Source organism: Schistocerca cancellata, chromosome 5 (assembly GCF_023864275.1).
Source record: "Schistocerca cancellata isolate TAMUIC-IGC-003103 chromosome 5, iqSchCanc2.1, whole genome shotgun sequence".
NCBI lineage: Eukaryota > Metazoa > Arthropoda > Insecta > Orthoptera > Acrididae > Schistocerca > Schistocerca cancellata.
In genome coordinates this window covers 255,899,789-255,920,081 of record NC_064630.1, presented here as the reverse complement: position 1 = coordinate 255,920,081, position 20,293 = coordinate 255,899,789, and the positions used below count along the sequence as shown (strand labels likewise).

The following is a 20,293-nucleotide window of genomic DNA, read 5'->3' as shown; positions in this document are numbered from 1 at the left end:
GTTCAGACTCTGAGGTGTGTACTGGTAACTCGTACAGCCAAAATAGTTCGAATGGCTCTGAACACTATGGGACTTAACATCTGAGGTCATCAGTCCCCTAGAACTTACAGCTACTTAAACCCAAACATCACACACATCCATCCAGAGGCAGGATTCGAACATGCGACCGTAGCGGCCGCGCGGTTCCACACTGAAGCGCCTAGGACCGCACGGCCACTGCGGCCAGCTGCTCGTATGTCATGACAGCCATCTCTAGTACACTACAGAACCAGCACATGTGGAGGGAGATCTGCCTCGGGTTCCAGTCTAGGGAGTGCCCCTTTGTTCGGCAGACACGTTACTTGTAGACTGCCGCATGTTGTGGGGCGGGGCCACGGGGCTACATTAATAGCATAAGCACAAAAAGAATGAGCGCTGGACCAAAGTGAGATAACTTTTTCCGCGATCAATTTGCGTTAAAATACTTGTGTAATTTTTGTTATTAGTGACAACAATGACTACTCATATGTCGTGTTTTATAAGAGTTAACATTCATGGAATGTACATTCATGAACTCAATACAACAATAATCGTAGCAGTTACGACCTGATAGGGCCCCACATGAATCGCCAATGCTTATAAAATGGCAAGAGAAGGATTCTGAGGCTTCAAGGGAAACGGACGCCAGACTAGAACCGTACCGAGGTAACTCTGCGCCCCTGGTAGAACTGCTAAATTTGCGCTCTTCCCGTCCCACTCGCTGTGGAACTACCTTTCTGACATTTTTTTCTTCGCAGATTTATCAAATTTTATAATTTTGGAAGTAAGTTTAATAGAAATGAATCATTATTTAAAATATTAATGAACTATACTGATGAAACGTATTGTATTCAATAAATTACATGTATCACTGAAATTAAAAGAATGTGTTATTGTTTGTGGAAGTTACTGTACGTCGATTTTAGTATTACGTATAATAAAGAACAGATTTCATTCGCACCTTTCAAATTATTAATAGCCATCACTCAGCAGAAATCGGCAAAAAGCGCTAGCCTTCGGTCAAACAGCATATCTGCTTCAGCACCCACCAGGGTGACGCAGTTCAATACAGCTCGTGCAAATATAAAGGAAATGCAGTTAAATTAACAGAAACAAAGAGCTGAAATGGACTTCCCAGTTATTTACAATGAAAAATACATTTCTGTAACATGTTGAAAGTGACCTCTTGCGACATCAATACACAACTGTGCACGTCTAAGGATATTCAGATACACCCGGCGTAAAGTTCTGATATCGATGGCGGCTACTTCACGGCTGATGTCTTTCATTTCCTGTATTGTGTGTGGATTTTTTTCATAGACCTTTCTCTAAAGTGTCCACACAGGAAAAAAACGGCATGTTCTTAGATCCGGCGAACGTGGTGGCCAAAAGTGTTTGCAGCAGTTCGTTCCTCAGTGTAGAGTACATGGACTCGTTCCAGGGATACCCTAGAAGTGTGGCATGTTGCCCCATGTTCCTGGAAGAAGCAGTACAGTCTTTCATATTCAGGGACTTGCACACAAAACGTATCAAAAATTTCCATATAAGCAGCCGTGTTGAAGGTAGTGTCAGAAAATATCGTCCAATGTTACGCGTTCCTGTTACGCCGCACCAAACGCCGATCTTTTCATCATGGAGTGGTTGCTGACACACAATGTTAGGGTTCTGTGAATTCTCATTAACGGAAAGATCAAGCCATGCTTCATCACTCATGATGTAATGAAAAAGGTCTAATAAACAATCGTTGATGTTATTCAAAAGCAATGTGCAGTAATCTAACGTTTCTGACTGTCATTCTCGCGTAATTTCTGCACAACCGTCACACCACATGGCTTAAAAAAAAGACTTTCCAATATCCGCTAGCAGCTCCTCCCGCTCACATGCGACTGTTGAGCCAATTTACGTTTAGCTTTCTATGGGCTCTAGCCGGCCGGAGTAGCCGTGCGGTTCTAGGCGCTGCAGTCTGGAACCGAGCGACCGCTACGGTCGCAGGTTCGAATCCTGCCTCGGGCATGGATGTGTGTGATGTCCTTAGGTTAGTTAGGTTTAATTAGTTCTAAGTTCTAGGCGACTGATGACCTCAGAAGTTAAGTCGCGTAGTGCTCAGAGCCATCTTCTACGGGCTCTGAATAGTTCTTTGGCGAATGTCTGCAGTAACCTCTGGCGTGCGAACTGAAGGAATTTTTTGTCGTTTTACGTTTTGCACAGATCCGTAGATGCGCCAATTTTTATACAGACTCTGTATTGCTCTCTTTGCTGGTAGTCCTATCCGGATACATAACCTCGAAAATTTCACCTGTTTCCTTAATCGAACTTGTTCTCACATATTAAGGGCTTATTTTAATTTTAGTATAAATCCATTTTTGTTCATATTGAGATACAGAGTCCAAATCTGCAGTTCAGATACCAGAAATATTCAAGCATATGGCTTCTTGCTAGAGATGAACCTTTCTTTCTGTTTGTTTGGCTCATTAACTTCAGAAGCATTATAGACAGAAAAGTGGAGGTAATGTACTTGTACCACTATTGAAATAAGCCCTTCATATGTTTCCGCAATTTCAGTTCTTTCTTCTATAGAGTAAGTCATTTTGCAGACCGCAAAGAGAAACAACTAACTTTATCGATGAAATAAACAGAAATGCTGACAGAAACATGCTAACCATTAACTACCCACTGTTGTAGCTGTTTACTCCTATTTCTAAAGTCAATATATTGTATTCGCATTCAAAGGGAAGGCGGGCGACTGTTAACTGCGCCAGCCTATGAAATACCGTAGCGAAATAGCAGCAAGAACTCCATTGTTGAATATGGCGAACTGTGGAAACCAAGCTCAGTGTTATTACATAAATAATATTAGCGATACGCGCCTGTTCGGTAGTAGTAATTTTTTTATTAGGCTACTTGGACAAAATGATACTGTGACGACAGTGGGCACTTACATTCGCGAGCCGAGGATAAGACGTCTTCTCGTAACAGAACTTAGTTACAGGAATGTTTGGGGAACACCCATACTTCTTCCTATTTCTTTTCTTTCTTTTTACAATCACTTTTTGCGCCCTCTCTGTGGCTGCGACCTAGACAGAGGGCCTGTCTCGTCACCCCCATTGGCACGATAATATGTCGCACATCTATCCTTCTCAATGAGAACACTGCCTAAGAACTAAGACAAAGATTTTCCTGGAGAGACGCCGTTTAAGCTATCCACACATGACATACCGTTATGATATTTCGGGCACTGAAGGTAAGTTACTTGATACAAGAAAGATACTGTTTAGCAGGAAATGGTATACACCAGGAGAGATATACCATTCGTGGAAGGAGCGTAGGAGTACCACTTCTTGCTCAGTCTGATCATAAATATCCAGGATTGACCACTAGATGTCAGCCATACCCGCATCAAAAACAGTTTTGCATCACCTCGGTTCCGAGAGTTCCGGAACCTGTACAGAAAATTGGAATAGAGATCAACATAAACATCATATCCGTCCTTTTTATCATCACCTCGGTTCCGAGAGTTTCGGAACCTGTACAGATCAAAAATGTTCAAATGTGTGTGAAATCTTATGGGACTTAACTACTCTAAGGTCATCAGTCCCTAAGCTTACACACTACTTAACCTAAACTATCCTGAGGACAAACACACACATCCATGCCCGAGGGAGGACTCGAACCTCCGCCGGGACCAGCCGCACAGTCCATGACTGCAGCGCCTCAGACCACTTGGCTAATCCCGCGCGGCGAACCTGTACAAGAAAATTGGAATAGAGATCAACATAATCATATCCGCCCTTTTTATTGCTCATGAAAACCACATATCGCATCTTGTACCACTATACAGCGAGACCTTCAGAGGTGGTGGTCCAGGTTACTGTACATACCAGTACCTCTAATACCCAGTAGCACGTCCTCTTGCATCGATGCATGCCTGTATTCGTCGTGGCATACTATCCACAAGTTCAACAAGGCACTGTTGGTCCACATTGTCCCACTCGATTCGGCGCAGATCCCTCAAGAGTGGTTGGTGGATCACGTCGTCCATAAACAGCCCTTTTCAATCTGTCCCAGGTATGTTCGATAGGGTTTATGTCTGGAGAACCTGCTGGCCACTCTAGTCGAGCGATGTCGTTACCTGAAGGAAGTCATTCACAAGATGTGCACGACGAGGGCGCGAATTGTCGTCCATAAAGACGAATGCCTCGAAAATACGCTGCCGATATGATCGCACTATCGGTCGGAGGATGGCCTATTGCGCACAGTTTGAGTCGTAACACGACGTCCTGCGGCTGCACGATAAGCATTATTCAACATGGTGGCGTTGCTGTCAGGGTTCCTCCGAGTCATAATCCGTACGTAGCGGTCATCCACTGCAGTAGTAGCCCTTGGGCGGCCTGATCGAGACATGTCTTTGACGGTTCCTGTCCCTCTGTATCTCCTCCACGTCTGAACAACATTGCTTTGGTTGAGTCCAAGACGCCTGGACAGTTCCGTTGTTGACAGCCCTTCCTGGCACTAAGTAACAATGCGGACGCGATCGAACCGCGGTATTGACCTTCTAGGCATGGTTGAACTACAGACAACACGAGACGTGTACCTCCTTCCTGGTGGAATGACTGGAACTGATCGGCTGTCGGACCCCCTCCGTCTAATAGGTGCTGTTCATGAATAGTTGTTTACATCTTTGGGCGAGTTTAGTGATGTCTCTGAACAGTCAAAGGGACTGTCTATGTTACAATATCCACAGTCAACGTCTATCTTCAGGAATTCTGGGAACCGGGGTGATGCAAAACTTTTTTTGATGTTTATGTTTGTAAATGGAGCCGGTGAGATTAAATGTAGAACGAAGAGATAGGCTGATGAGGACTGTCAAACTCTGTGAAAAACTCAAATCCGCTAAGATAGAAAGTACTGCTGCATGCAAGATTATTTAGGGAAGTCACCTCCCACAAAATCAAAAACTGTAGATAAAACATTTCACTGGCACACGTTTCCCACAAAACATTCTGCAAAACAATACCGCAGAATTCTTTCTCTGAAAATAATAATTGGTTCCTTTTACTGATCCACTGACTCATATGATGCAGTTGCTGAACAATTGAAAGAAAACTTGAGTCTCATCTCAAATAGGTACCCTCCTCACACAATTATAGTTGGTGGTGACCTCAGCTGACCCCCAATATCTTGGCGTAAATAAATATTTAAAATCGTCTGAAATCGTAGTGAATGCGTTCTCAGAAAATTATTTTGACCAGTTAATTCAGGAGCCCGCCCGAAGTGTACTAAATTGTTGCAAAAAATACTTGAACTCTTAGCAACAAATAATCCTGAGCATATAGGGAGCATCTTGATGGCAAGGGATTAGTGACCATAAGGTTGTTGTAGCGAGACTGTATACTGTAACATCCACCCCAACCAAAAATAAATGCAAAATACATCTATTTAAAAAAGCAGATAAAATTTCGCTTGACACCTTTAGAAGAGATACTCTCAACTCCTTCCAATCTGATTATGTAAGCGTAGATAAGATGAAATTTAAATTCAAAGAAATAGTATCGATGGTAATTGAGAGAGATATATATATAAAATAAATTAGTAAGAGATGGGACTGATCCCCCACTGTACACAAAACATGTCAGAACACTGTCGCAGAAGCAACGAAAAAAGCATGCCAAAATTAAAAGAATGCAAAACCCCCAAGATTGGCGAAGTTTTACAGAAGCTATCTCCAGCGATCTGCGTCAACTGCCCTTTGGAACCACCCAGTCTGGAGCCGAGAATGGCTGAGGAACAGAAAATAAAGGAAATAAAAGTGGTGAAGCAGATCCTCTATGCCGAAGCCAAAATAGAATATAAGGCGACGAAGCCCCCTGTCTTCGCCACTTGATATTCTTCCATGGTGCGGAAACCTATTACGAAGGTTGACGCTCCGACACAGACGACTGGACACTTCGACATGGACAATGTGTAACGTGCCTGAATCCACCACAAGCACCTGTACTTGCATTTGTACACGCCAAGGAAAGAAGAGTAAGGACAAAGCAATCCAGACAGCTGCAACAGGAAAGACCAACAGCAGAGGGCCTGTCAACGCTCCTTGTCAGGGTTCAGGGAAAGAATACCGACGTTCAGGTCAAAAGCCGCCCCAGGCGCCGTCAAACGTCATTCTGGCACATTTGACTGATAAGGAGGACATCATGAAGTTAAATGCCTCAGATTCAGGCAGCCCCTCCACTCCCACTTGCTCTACAAGTGCTTCACCTCCCCAGTGCAAAGATAAGGGCAAATTAAAACCACATCGATGGCATGGCTCCCATACTACAATGGAACTTGAGTGGTTTCAGGACTCGTGCGGAGGAACTGAAACTTCCAGCACAAGCACGACCCTTGTGCTTTTGTTTACAACAAACACACTTTAAAGATACAGACGTCCCTGTGCTAAGATCTATATGCTACGAGGTGCAACAATACAGTAATGAGACTGATGTGAAAAAAATGTTACTTACCGTTTTAGTCAAGTTTAGTGTTGTCTCCTTCAAAGTAGTTCCCTCCTGATTGCACACACTTTTTCCAGCGCTTCTGCCATTGATGGTAACATTTCTGGAACTCATCTTCTGTAATATACTCGAAGACTCTCGTCACAGCTTTTTGGACATCTTGTGTTGTTTGAAAATGGTGTCCCTTGACCGCCGTTTTAACTCTTGGAAATAGAAAAAGTCGCACGGAGCGATATATGGTGAATAAGGTGGCTGTGATAGTACTGAAATTTGTTTTGAGGTTAAAAATTGCTGTACTGACAGAGTAGTATGGGATGGTACATTATCATGATGCAGAATCCAACTATCAGCAATGTTGGCATGGACATTAAGAACTCTTTTACAAAGTCTTTCTAAAATTTCTTTGTAGTAATATTGGTTAACTGGAGGCACCCACTCTTTATGAACAATTCCCTTGGAATCAAAGAAGCACACAAGCATGCATTTCACTTTCGCAGTCTTCATCTTCAACATTCGTTCTGCCTTCACTAAACATTTTATGCCAACGAAAAATTGAGCTCTTGACATAACCTCCTCTCCAAAAGCCTTCTGAAGCTTACCTTAAGTTGTCATCGCGTTTTCACCCAATTTAATGCAAAAGGAATTGGTATACCATTGCACAATATTATGCGGTTCCATTTCCGTGATGAGAGTCACAAACACATGTTAACTTGTTACAGTACAACTCACGACTGAGCAGTTGCATCGATGTGCCGCTTGGACTAGAAGCAGCTTATACACCAAGGTCAAAGATATTGTGCCTACGAAAGCCTGCAGGGTTGCCACATCTTGCAAAGAAAATCAGTCTCATTACTTTATTGTCGCACCTCGTATACTGTAAGGATGACCTATCGGGTGGGAAGACCCAAGGGAGGTGTCACAGTGTTTGCCTCCAACGCGCCCCACTCCTCTTCTCTCCCTCTGGCTACTGACTTCAAGCAGTTGCAGTTGATATTCATTTGTGTCATATGATCACTGTTTGCTCACTGTGAAACACATTGCATCTACACAAGATGCAATAGACTCTGATATTCTCACAAATCTTGTAGAACAGCTCCCATGACCATTTCTCCTCCTAGGAGGCTTCAATGTCCATCATGTCTTGTGGGTCTTGACATCTACTTAGCCTTGGGGTTGGGTGTTGGAGAGCCTCATGACATCTCACGACCTGTGTATCTTCAACACAGGTACTCACACTCATTTCTGTACTGCTACTGGGTCATTCTCAGCCATCAACCTCTCTTTCTGCCCCCCTCCCCCCTGCGGGTTCGGGGATTAGAATAGGCCTGCAGTATTCCTGCCTGCCGTAAGAGGCAATTAAAAGGAGTCTCAAACGTTTCGGCCTATATGTGATGGTCCCCTCTCGGGTTTGATCTCCATATTTCCAAATTCTTCCAAAGAGCGAGCCAATTGGGGAAGGACACCTTACACAGTGCATTGTGTCCATCGTGCATTGAGACCTTTAGCCAGCTTTCTCATTGTTGCATCGCCGTCCCACTCGTTCTCCATCTCTTGGGCGAGGATACATTCCTGGGTGCGATTTCCACCATGCACTGTGCAGTGTTGCTTTTTGCGGAGACGATGGCCATGGACTTTCTTGCACCTAATATCCAGCACGGTAGCCAGTCCGTTGTGGTGAGACCGCCATGTAGCCTGTTGGTTGTAGCCCCCTGACAACACAGGGATCGCTCTGCTGATGCCTGCGCCGTTAACTCCCCACGTATGCCAAGGAGTAGATGCCTATCTCCCTGCTGCATTGGGACTCCTGTCAATGGCCATCCTGCCAGGTGGCCCTTGCTGTAGCTGGATGGCGCCCATGGGAAGGGCCCTTGGTCAGAGTGGGTGGCGTCAGGGCGGATGACTCGCAATGAAGAGTGGTACACCATCTCTTGCTGGTGGCCAGCTTCCAGCAGTCTCTAAGCGTTCTTGGGCTCAATTCAACGCTCAGAAATACGATCCCAAATCGTTCCCCTCCCTGGCCACACCGTGGGAGGAGCATAAGGCTCAGGATGCCAGTGACACTTACTTTCCCCGGTTCCTAGTTAGTACGAGAGCTGATGGGGAGTCTTTCATGTCAACGAAGCCTCAATTCTTCATATGCTTGTGACAAGTTGGGGGATGTTTCAGTTACCATCACACCCCATAAGAGTTTAAATATGGTCCAGGGCATTATTTTCCATAGGGACCTTCTTTTGCAGTCTGATGACGAGCTGCGCGCCAATTTAGAGTGCCGAGGTGTTCATTTTGTTCCGCACGTTCATCGGGGTCCAAAGGATAATCAGATTGCTACCGGTGCCTTCATCTTGGCCTTCGAGGGTGATTCATTACCGGAGTAGGTCAAGGTGATGGACTACCACTGTGATGTCAAGCCCTATATCCTTCCCCTGATGCGGTGCTTTAAGTGCTGGAAGTTCGGCCATATGTCTCCTGCTGTACTTCCAGCCTCACATGTCGAGATTGCGGACGCCCATCACATCCCAATACTCCATGTGCCCCGCCTCCCATCTGTGTCAATTGCGGAGAGCATCATTCACCTTGCTCGCCAGACTGTAGGATCTTACAGAAAGAGCGGAAAATAATGGAATATAAGACCCTGGACTGACTGACCTATACTGAGGCTAAGAGGAAATATGAACGACTCCATCCTGTGCGAATGACTTCCTCATATGCTGCTGCTACGACAACTGTGATAGCCCCATCAGTTCAGCGAATTATAGTCGGCTCACCGAGTTGTACAACTCCACATGCCCCCTTGCCCATGGGGGGCACTACCCACCCTGTTGCTCCTGCACCACCTATCTCGGGAGCAACACCCCCCCAACCCATCGGGGACGTCTGTCCCCGCTTCTAAGCCGAAGAAGTGACCAACTTCTTCAGCTCCTCTCACTCGCAAAGGGTCCCTTGGGTCGCTCCCTTCCCAGGTTTCCACAAGTGGGAAGGATGATGCATGGCAGTGGCGTAAGTGCCCACAAGCGGCTGGTTGTAGGGCTTCGCGATCCTCCTTTGACCTGGAGATTGAATAGGTGAAGCCCTCCCAGCCAGCAAAACCCAAGGAGCAGCGAGAAAAGTCCAAGAAGAAGACCTCTAAGACAAAGGAACGTGCGGTGGCACCCACTCCACCGCAACCTACAAGATCTGTCTCTGAGGGCGAGGTGGAGATTCTGGCATCTGCTGAGGACCTAGATCTCGCTGGACTCTCAGACACAATGGATGTCACTCACACAGGTACTCAGTCGATGGCAACAGGTGACCCAGCAAAGTAATCTTCCTCCTTGCTCCCTTCACACCTTTCTCAGCGATGGACAATGTCATCCTCCAGTGGAACTGCAGTGGTTTTTTCCACCATCTTGCTGAGCTCCGACAACTTCTCAGCCTTCATCCTTTCTTCTGCATTGCTCTTCAGGAAACTTGGTTTCCAGTGATGCGAACCCCCGCCGTTTGTGGCTATCAGGGTTATTATAAGAACCAGGCAGCTTATGAGAGGGTATCTGGTGGCATCTGCATCTACGTCCTTCACTCCCTTTACAGCTAGTCTGTCCCTCTACAAACACCTTTAGAGGCTGTCGCTGTTCGGGTGTGGACACCTCAGGCTGTTACTGTCTGCAGTCCCTATCTTCCACCGTATGGTGATGTCCCGCAGCATGTCCATGCTGTGCTGATAGCCCAATTGCCGCCACCTTTCTGCCTTTTCTGTTACTGGGCTACTTCAACGCCCATAGCGTTGGATCAGTGGCAACAGGCCAAGGCAGCATCATTGAGCAAGTATTGGTGCAGCTCAACCTTTCTCTTTTAAATAATGGTGCCTTCACATATTTCAGTGTGGCGCATGGCATATACTCAGCCATCGACCTTTCGATCTGCAGCCCTGGCCTATTACCATCTGTCTAATGGAGTGTGCATGATGACTTGTGTGATAGTGACCACTTTCCAATCTTTCTGTCATTGCCACAGCGTCACTCTTCTGGGCGCTCCTGCAGATGGGCTATGAATAAGGCTGACTGGGACTTGTTCACCTCCATTGCCACTATTTAGCCTCTTTCCAATGACACCATTGATGCGGTGGTTCACTTGGTCACCACCGGCATCATTACTGCCGCAGAATCTGCCATTCCCTGTTCTTCTGGGTCTCCTCTGCGGAGGACTGTGCCATGGTGGTCGCCTGAGATCGCTGAGGCGATTAAAGATCGCAGGCGGGCACTCCAGCGTCACAAGCGGCATCCCTCATTGGATCGCCTTTAAATAGCTCCATGCACAAGCACGCTGCCTCATTTGCTAACGCAAACAGGAGTGCTAGGAAAGGTATGTCTCCACCATTGGCCTTCGTACCTCTCCATCGCAGGTTTGGGCCAAGATTAGGTGACTCTATGGCTATCCCACCCCCGTCAGTGTACCTGCGCTTTCACTTAATGGAGCAGTCTGTACTGACTCCGACACAATTTCAAATCGCTTAGCGGAGCATTTTGCTCAGAGTTCCACTTCTGCGAATTACCCACTGGCCTTCCGATCCCTGAAAGAGTGGTTGGAACGTCGGAGCCTTTCATTTCACACACGCCACACTGAATCGTACAATGCTCCGTTCAGTGAGTGGGAATTCCAAAGTGCCCTAGCCGCTTGCCCTGATACAGCTCCCGGGCCAGATCGCATCCATTGTCAGATGCCCAAACACCTCTCAGTGGACTGCCAGCGACGCCTCCTAGACCTTTTCAACCGTATCTGGGTTGAGGGTGAGTTCCCGCCGCAGTGGTGGGAAAGCATCGTAATTCCCGTGTTGAAACCTGGCAAGAACCCACTGGAGGTGGACAGCTGCCGCCCCATTAGCCTCACCAACGTTCTTTGCAAGTTGCACGAATGCATGGTGAGCCGGAGGTTGAGTTGGCTACTTGAGTCTTGGGGCCTTCTGGCTCTGTCTTAGGATGGATTCTGTAAGAGCCACTCTGCCGCCAATAATCTGGTGTGCCTGGAGTCTGCATCCATATGGCCTTTGCCCGCCATCAGCATCTGGTCGCCATCTTTTTTGACATGCGGAGGACATACGATACGACATGGCAACATCTCATCCTCTCTACACTTCATGGTTGGGGTCTACGGGGTCCGCTCCCGATTTTCATACAAAATTTTCTGTCGCCTCGTTCCTTCCTTGTGCAAGTTGCGGCCTCCCATAGTTCTTCGCAAGTTCAGGAGAATGGGGTCGCAAGTATCTGTCTTAAGTGTCTCCCTCTTTTTGATTGCAATTAATGGGCTCCCTGCGGCGGTAGGAATGTCTGTCTCAGCTTCCTTGTATGCTGACGACTTCTGCCTATACTATAGCTCCACTGGCATTGCAGCTGCTGAACGGCAGCTAGGGGGGGCATCCAAAAGGCGCAGTCTTGGGCTGTAGCGCATGGCTTCGATTTTTTGGCTGCCAAGACCTGCTTAATGCATTTCTGGTAGCGATGCACTGTTCACCCTGGGCCACAGCTTTATCTTGACGGCGAACCTCTTGCTGTGGTGGAGACGCATCAGTTTTTGGAATTGGTTTTCAATACCCGGTTGACTTGGCTGTCTCATATTCAGCAGCTTAAACAAACGTGCTGCGGCATCTTAGCACTCTTCATTGCTTGAGTCACACCAGCTGGGATGCCGATCGGTCTACCCTTCTACAGCTGTACCAGGCATTAAGTCATTCCCTTCTGCATTGCGGTTGCTGGGAGCCAGGTGTCCCTCCATTGCGGTTCCAGCGCCAACGGTTACTGGCCACTTTGCTACACACGTTTGTAGCTTGCTCGGGCGTCCCAATTATCATCTCCTGTTCCCTCAGTTGGTCATCCATCTTCCGGAATGGCAGCCCTGGTCAGGGTGTATTATCGCGGTTCACGTCAGAGCTCTTCTCTCTGGGCTTGCGGTTTTCCGTCTTCCACCTCATTTCCAGGCCTTGCTGCGTATACCCCCAAGGTGTGTGCCCCGCCCTTGCCTCTGGCTCAATTTGGCACAGGGCCCGAAGGACTCAGTCCCTCCTGAGGCCCTCCGCCGCCGCCGCCGCCGCCGCCGCTTTCTTTCAATCCTTGCCGCGTTTCAAGGCTCTGACGTTGTCTATACTGATGGTTCGATGGTTGCTGGTCGTGTCGGCTATGCTCTTACTCTAGAGGATCATTATGAACAACACTCATTGCCAGCTGGCTACAGTGTTTTCACTGCCGAGCTGGTCACCATCTGTCGCGCTCTAGAGTATAACCACTCCTGCTCAGGTGAGTCCTTCGTTATCTGTAGTAACTCCCCGAGTGGTTTACGAGCTATTGACTAGTGTTTCCCTCACTCTAGTCTGGTGATGGCCATCCAGGAGTCCCTCCACACTCTTGCCCATTGCGGCCACTCTTTGGTCTTTGTGTGGACCCCCGGTCATGTAGGCATCCCGGGAAATGAATGGGTTGACACGCTGGCCAAGCAGGTTGTTGGTGCACCAGCCTTGGAGATTGGCCTTTCGGAGAGAGACCTCAGGTCAGTTTTGCGGCAGAAAGTACTTCACACCTGGGGTGAAGAATGGCGCGCCCTTCCTTCACCCTACAAACTTCAGGCCATGAAGGAGGCTACCGGTGCGTGGCGCTCCTCCTTGTGGACCTCTCACAAATGCTCTGTTGTCCTCTGCCGGCTGCGCATTGGTCACACCTGGATAACACACAGCTATTTATTGCGCCACGAGGACCCACTTTTATGTCGCTGTGGGTCAGCTTTGACTGTGGTCCACATCTTGTTGGACTGCCTGCTTTTAACTGCGCTCAGGCAGACGTTTGCGCTGCCTGATACGCTTCCTGCATTTTTATCAGATGATGTTGCAATGGGAGATTTAGTTTTGAGTTTTATTCGTGCAGGGGGTTTTTATCGCTTGATCTAAGTGTTTGTACTTTTTTGTGTGTTGAGTGTGGCCTTTGGCCTACGATTTTAGACTGGGGTTTTTAGTGTGTTTCTTGGTGGTTGGCTTTTTCTTTTTTCTTTCTATGGTCGGCCAACCACTGTCACACTTGGTGTGATTTTAATTCCGTTTGTCTGGTTTCTGTGTCTTTCTTGTCCTGTGTCGTCTCTTGTCATCTCCATTGTTATTTTTATTCCTTGTGGGGGTTTCAAATTCATGGAAAAAGGGACCGATGACCCTAGTAGTCTGGTCCCTTCACTTTCACAAACCAACCAACCAATCTCTTTCTGCTCTCCCACCCTTGTAGACTATGTTCAGTGAGAGGTCATTTATGACCTTCATTCCAGTGACCACTTCCCACTCCACATTCACCTACTGGAGGGAGCAGTACCTGAAGAGAAGCCACCAAAATGGATGATCAGCAGGGCTAACTGGACGCTGTTCAGCCACCTGGCTGTGTTTGAACATTGCGTCAGTGTCCAAGGGTTGGTGGAGCTCATCACATGAGTGACCCATCATGTCGCTGACCTATCCATCACAAAGTCCTCAGGTCATCTTAGGAGGTGATCTGTCCCTTGGTGAATAGATTAGTGCCATTCAGCAATCTGGGATGAGCGTGTGGCTTTTAGACATTTTAAATGCCGACTGACAGCAGACAACCTCAGAGCCTTTTGAGTCATGAGAGCCAAGGCTCGATGTGTTATTAAGGACAGTAAGAAAAGGTTATGGCAAGCGTTCCTGGACTCCATCAATCGTTTCACTACTTCTACAAAAGTATGGGAATTCATCCAGAGGATTTCCAGTAAATGCAGTCGTTTACCAATAGCAGCAATGCTGAAACAGGGGTGTCTCGAAACAAGCGAGCATTTTGTAAAAACTACTGCCAGGATTCGGTGTTTCGTCGTTACTGTGTGACTGTAGAAAGGGGGAAGTTGGACTTCAGATCCAACAGTTCTGAGGCCTACAAATCTCTTTTCTCCACGTGGGAGCTCAAATCAACATTGACTGAAACTCATGACACTACACCTGGTCACGATCAGATGTGGTTCTGCAGGCTTAGACATTTGCCAGTGGCTTCAAAGGAAATCCTCCTCAAATGTTTTAATCTCATATGGCAGACAAGCAACTTCCCCAACTCGTGGATGAAGGCAATTCTGACACCTCTCCTCAAACCAGAAAAGGACCACACATGTCCCAGTAGTTATCGGAGTATTGCCTTAACGAGCTGTGCAGGAAAGACCATGGTTAACTGTCGTCTGCTCTGGTTGTTAGAGACAACGCAACTCCTTAGCTGCTCTCAGTGTTGATTCCTTAGATTTCAGTCCACTGTTGACAACCTGAATCTGCTATAGGAGGCTATTTGGCAGGCTTTCCTATGTAAGCATCACTGTATCGCCATATTCTTTGATATCAGTAATACCATGCAGAACTATTTGCAGGCACTGCATCCTCTCACAATTACATCAAAGGCGCTTTCGTGGCCACCACCTCATCTTCATATGGTCTTTCCTGTCTCAACAGTTTTTAGGACCCAAGTTGGTGACGTGCTGTCAGATCGATTTGAGCAGGAGAATGGTGTCCCTCTGGGCAGTGTTTTAAGAGTTACCCTCTTTGCCATAGCCATAAACAGTATCACGTCTACAATAAGGATTGTAAGTGTGTGTGTGTGTGTGTGTGTGTGTGTGTGTTCTGACATGTGAGGGACACCGTCCTACACTTTAGAGACTCAGTGAGGTTTCTGGGCCTTGTTTTTTACCACAAATTATCGTGGTTGCACAACCTGAGAGACCTGAAAGCCAGAACCCTGAAGGCATTGATCTTCATCAAGTGCCTTAGCCACAGGTCTTGGAGAGTGGACAGTGGGTGTATCCTCCAGTTTTATAGGGCTTTTATGCATTTGCGGCTGGACTATGGGTGCATAGTGTATGGATCGTCAAGGGTTTCTTATTTAAAGATCACTCACATGTCCACCATGAGGGGACTCAGCTGGCCATGGGTGCTGATAGAGCCAGCCCCATACTGTCTCTCTGTGCTGAGGCCCTGCCATTCACGATCTGGCAGCAGCTCCTCATGGTGCATCAGGTATGTATGTAAATTCCTCGCAGCTCCCATTTCACCTGCTTATCCTACTGTTGCTCATCCACCTCTGGAATGCCTTTTCTCCAACCGTCCATGAGCCACAATGCCGTTTGGGATCTGCATGCAATGTGTGCTGGAGTCAGTCAACGTGGAGCAAGTACAACACCAAATCCAGGGTTTTAATTGTCTGCCACCCTGGCTGCTGTAGAGGCCCAGCGTCATTTTAGATTTAGTGCAGTGCAAGAAACATTGCACTCCTGCTTCTGTTTTTAATGTGATATTTTGCAACATTTTATATGACCACCATAACATTGTAGCTGTCTTTACGGGTGGGTCCAAGCTGGGGCACTCCATGCAGGCACCGAAGCAGATGAGACATTCTTCCAGTGCTAAATTTCTTGTCTGTTTAGATTCTCTGAGTGCCCTTCACTCTTTACAGCGTTTGTACCCAGCAGACAAAGTCATCCAGAATATAAGGACACCCTCCTCCAACTACGACTGGGGAAGGAGGTGTTTTTCTGCCGGGTACCAGGGTGTATGGGTATTTCAGAGAATGAAAGGGCAGATCTAGCACCCAAGGAGGCATGTCATGCCTCTCAGTTCTTTCAGTGTGCCATCCCCATGCATGCTATAACCTTGCTGTTGAGGTACAAAGCCACACACTGATGGGAAGATGAGTGGCTGGAAGTGACTGACAATAAGCTCCACATATCAAAGCCCACAACTTGGCCATGACGTACTTCTTTCCAGCCATGTAGAAAGGATGAGGTCCTTCTTATTCGTCTTTGCATAGGCCATAGTCCTATGATGCATAGCTTCTTACTCCAATGTGATGTGCTTGTGGTGTACAGATAACTGTGCACCACATTTTATTGGATTGTATATTGTTATCCAACAAGCAGGCTGCGGCAGATTTGTCAAAGAATCTTCCCAGTATTTTAAGTGATGTTCAAATGAATGTGGTTTGATTTTTAAGGTTTTATGAACTGTCCATTATTTCTAACAAGATTTTGGGGAGATATTTTTATTGTGTTAAGTTTTTTTGTAAGTGGTCAGCCAATCACATTTACCTGTGGTTTTCTTTTAGTTCTACTGTCTTTTTATTTCCTTTGTGTTATAATTTCATGTATAGCTACTTTCCCTCTTTCTAATTTGTTTTAGTGCATGTGAGATTGTGACTGTGTGGTCATTTCGAGTGCATGAGTGTGCATCAATTTTAGAGTTTATCTCCTCATTCATTTACTTCGATAAGTGTAAGGGTGCTGATGACTTTGCTGTTGAGAGAGAGAGAGAGAGAGAGAGAGAGAGAGAGAGAGAGAGAGAGAGACGAAACAGAAGTAATATCTGGCATTCAACAAGGAGGTGTTATAGGCCTTCTGCATTTCCTGATCTACATAAACGATGTAGGAGACAATCTGAGCAGCCGTTTTGGATTGTTTCTAGATGATGCTGTCAATTACCATCTTGTAATGTTATCAGATGATCAAAACCGATTACAAAAAGATTTAGACAAGATATCTGTTTGGTGGGAAAGTGACAATTGACTCTATATAATGTGTGTGAAGTCATGCACATGAGTACTAGAAAGAATCCTCTAAATTTTGGTTACATCATAAATCACACAAATCTAAAGGCTGTAAATTCAAGTAAATACTTAGTATTACAATTACAAACAGTTTATACTGGAATGATCACGTAGATAATGTTGAGGGAAAGCAAACAAAAGTCTGTGATTTATTGGCAGAATGCTTAGAAAATGCAACAGTTTCATTAAAGAGAATGCTTACACTAAGCTTGTCCACCCTCTTCTGAGGTACTGTTATGCAGGGGATTTGCATGGGATAGGATTGATGGAGGACATCGAAAAAGTCCAAAGAAAGGCAGCTTGTTTTATATTATCACGAAATAGGGGAGAGTCTTCCATGGATATCAAAGACAAATTGGCCTGGCAATCATTAAAAACAGGCATTTGTAATTGCGGAAAGACCTTATCATGAAACTTCAATCAGAAACCTTCTCCTCAGTGTGAAAATATTTTGTTAGCACCCACCTACATAGGGAGAAATGATCATCATCATCATAAAATAAGAGAAATCAGAGCTTGCCCAGAAAGATTCAAGTGCTCATTTTTCCTGTGCCCTTTTCGAGAGTGGAATGGTAGAGAAATAGCTTGAAGGTGATTTGATGCACCCTGTGCCAAGTACTTAATTATGAATTGCAAAGTAATCATATACATGTAGATATAGATGTAGCTATAGGTATAGATGTACTTAGAACAGGTTGTTCAGAACAGAACGAATTCTCACTCAGCAGTGGAATGTGTGCTGATATGAAACTTCCTGGCAAATTAAAACTGTGTGTCAGACCTAGAATCAAACCTGGGACCTTTTCCTTGGAGAAGAGGTACTGGAAAAAGTAAAACTGTTTGGATGGGTCATGAGTCATGCTCAGGTAGCTCAGTAGAGCCCTTGCCCATGATGGCAAAAGTCTCAGGTTCAAATCCCAATCCAGCACACAGTTTTAACCTGCCAGGAAGTTTGGTTGTTCAGACAGCCACTCATGAGGCAGTAGTAGTAACTATGATTACCAAAGTTCAAATGGTGACTGAAACAAGTAGAAGGATTTATTTGTTCAATAAACTACACAGAGAATAACTTGAAACATTTAGCTCCAAGTTATTGACCAAGCACCGAATGGAATAGTTTGTGATGGGAGAGATCATGCAAGGTATATGGCCTCTATAAAGAAGCTCCTAAAGAAATAGAGACTGCTGCACAATAATTGTAGAAAACGTCAGAGCACTATAGATAGATAGAAGCTGGCAGAAACACTTAAGTTAGCAAACATGCAAGCCACGAAGTCTTAGATGACTAAAATAGTAGAATCTTATTGAAAGACCTCTACAAAAACCAAAGAAATACCGGTTGTCCATGTCCATAACGTGACAATTGATAATAGCAAAGCATAAGCGGAAATCATGGTCCATATTTTCAAATGTTCCTGTATAAGAAAAATCTGAGAGTCCTGTCTCATTCTCATTTTAGTTCTTGCACCACTACAAAGATGAGTGATAAAAGTATTAGTGTCATTGAAGTTGAGAAACAACAGAAACCACTGAAACTGAACAAAGCTCCAGGTCCTGATAGAATCTCTATCAGATTCTAAACAGGCACTGTACCAGAACTGGCTCCTCTTTTAAAAATAATATACTGTAGATCCCTCAAACAGAAAGACTGTGCTCACCAGCCGAAAGAAAGCGTAGATGGAAACAGTCATGAGAAAGTCTACTAACAAAGTTTCAAGAGACATCTTTAAGTGACAACTCTATGAATATACAAGAATCTCCTATATATCTCTCCCATTGATATCATGAGGACAAGATTAGATTAATGACAGCACATACAGAGGCATTTACACAATCATTCTTCCCACAGTCCACGTGTCTGAAAAAACAGGAAAAAGCCCAATAACTGGTACAATGGGACATACCCTGTGCCATGCACTTCACAGTGGTTTTCAGAGGATGGATATAGATGCCACACCTGTCAACAAAAAGGGTTGCGGGAGTGAGCAACACAAAATTACTGTCCAATATATTATCAGCCATCTGTTGTAGAATCTTAGAAAAATATTGAGTTCACAACTGTACCTTGATCAGAAAGTCTTCCTCTTTGCCATATAGCATGGCTTCCACAAATGTGACTCATGAAAAATCCCACCTGCATATTTCTCACATGTCATCCTGAAAGCCATGAATCAAGGCAGTCAGGCAGGTGCAGTATTCATTGAGTTCTGGGAGGCATTTAACTAAGTAACATACCAATGCTTAGTAACACAAGTACACAGAGTACCAAAAAGATTTGTGACTGGATTGAAGATGCCCCAGCGAATTGTTTTGGGATCCTTGTTGTTCATTTTGTATATTAATGACCAGAAAGACAATAATAATGCTCATGCAGGCTTAGTTATAATCTGCTCAACTGTGTGGGTTCCATACCAAATAGCAATCTTCTAGGATGGGTTTACCAGAGTATTGTAAGCAAACTCCCTCCTACCCTGAAAACATTTTCTCAGTACCAATATACTGGAGTCTGCCACCAGCTTTACCCTTAACTATTAACTACCCAATTAATAACTGACTAAAGGACGAGTGAGAAAAATATTCAAGAAAGGAAAAGAATACTAACACTATAAGTCAACAGGAAGTGCAAGGAAGTGAAAGCAAAATGGTTGCAGGAAAAATATGAAGAAATCAAAAATGAAATGGCAGTCAGCACAGATTCAACATATGAAAAGTCATAATATCTTTTGGTGCACCTAAAATAAGATAACAGGCAATATTGAATGTATTTGTCTTTAATTATTTTTTATTAATATCCTCAATAATTTTCGGCAAAGTATCATTTAACAGTAAACCTTCAATGTATATAATATTTAATTTCTAAATTTGAAGAATATAATGATATGAATATAATAGAGGGAAACATTCCACGTGGGAAAAATATATCTAAAGACAAAGATGATGAGACTTACCAAACAAAAGCGCTGGCAGGTCGATAGACACACAAACAAACACAAACATATACACAAAATTCAAGCTTTCGCAACAAACAGTTGCTTCGTCAGGAAAGAGGGAAGGAGAGGGAAAGACAAAAGGATTTGGGTTTTAAGGGAGAGGGTAAGGAGTCATTCCAATCCCGGGAGCGGAAAGACTTACCTTAGGGGGAAAAAAGGACAGGTATACACTAGCGCGCGCGCGTGCGCGCGCGCACACACACAC

At 45.3% G+C, this 20,293-nt stretch overlaps 1 protein-coding gene across 1 annotated transcript in view; it reads left to right on the top strand.

The window, feature by feature from the left end:
* The window catches only part of LOC126187372 (xenotropic and polytropic retrovirus receptor 1), a 304,308-nt gene that overhangs the window by 198,115 nt on the left and 85,900 nt on the right, over positions 1–20,293 (top strand). The gene's annotated exons all lie outside the window — the stretch shown is intronic.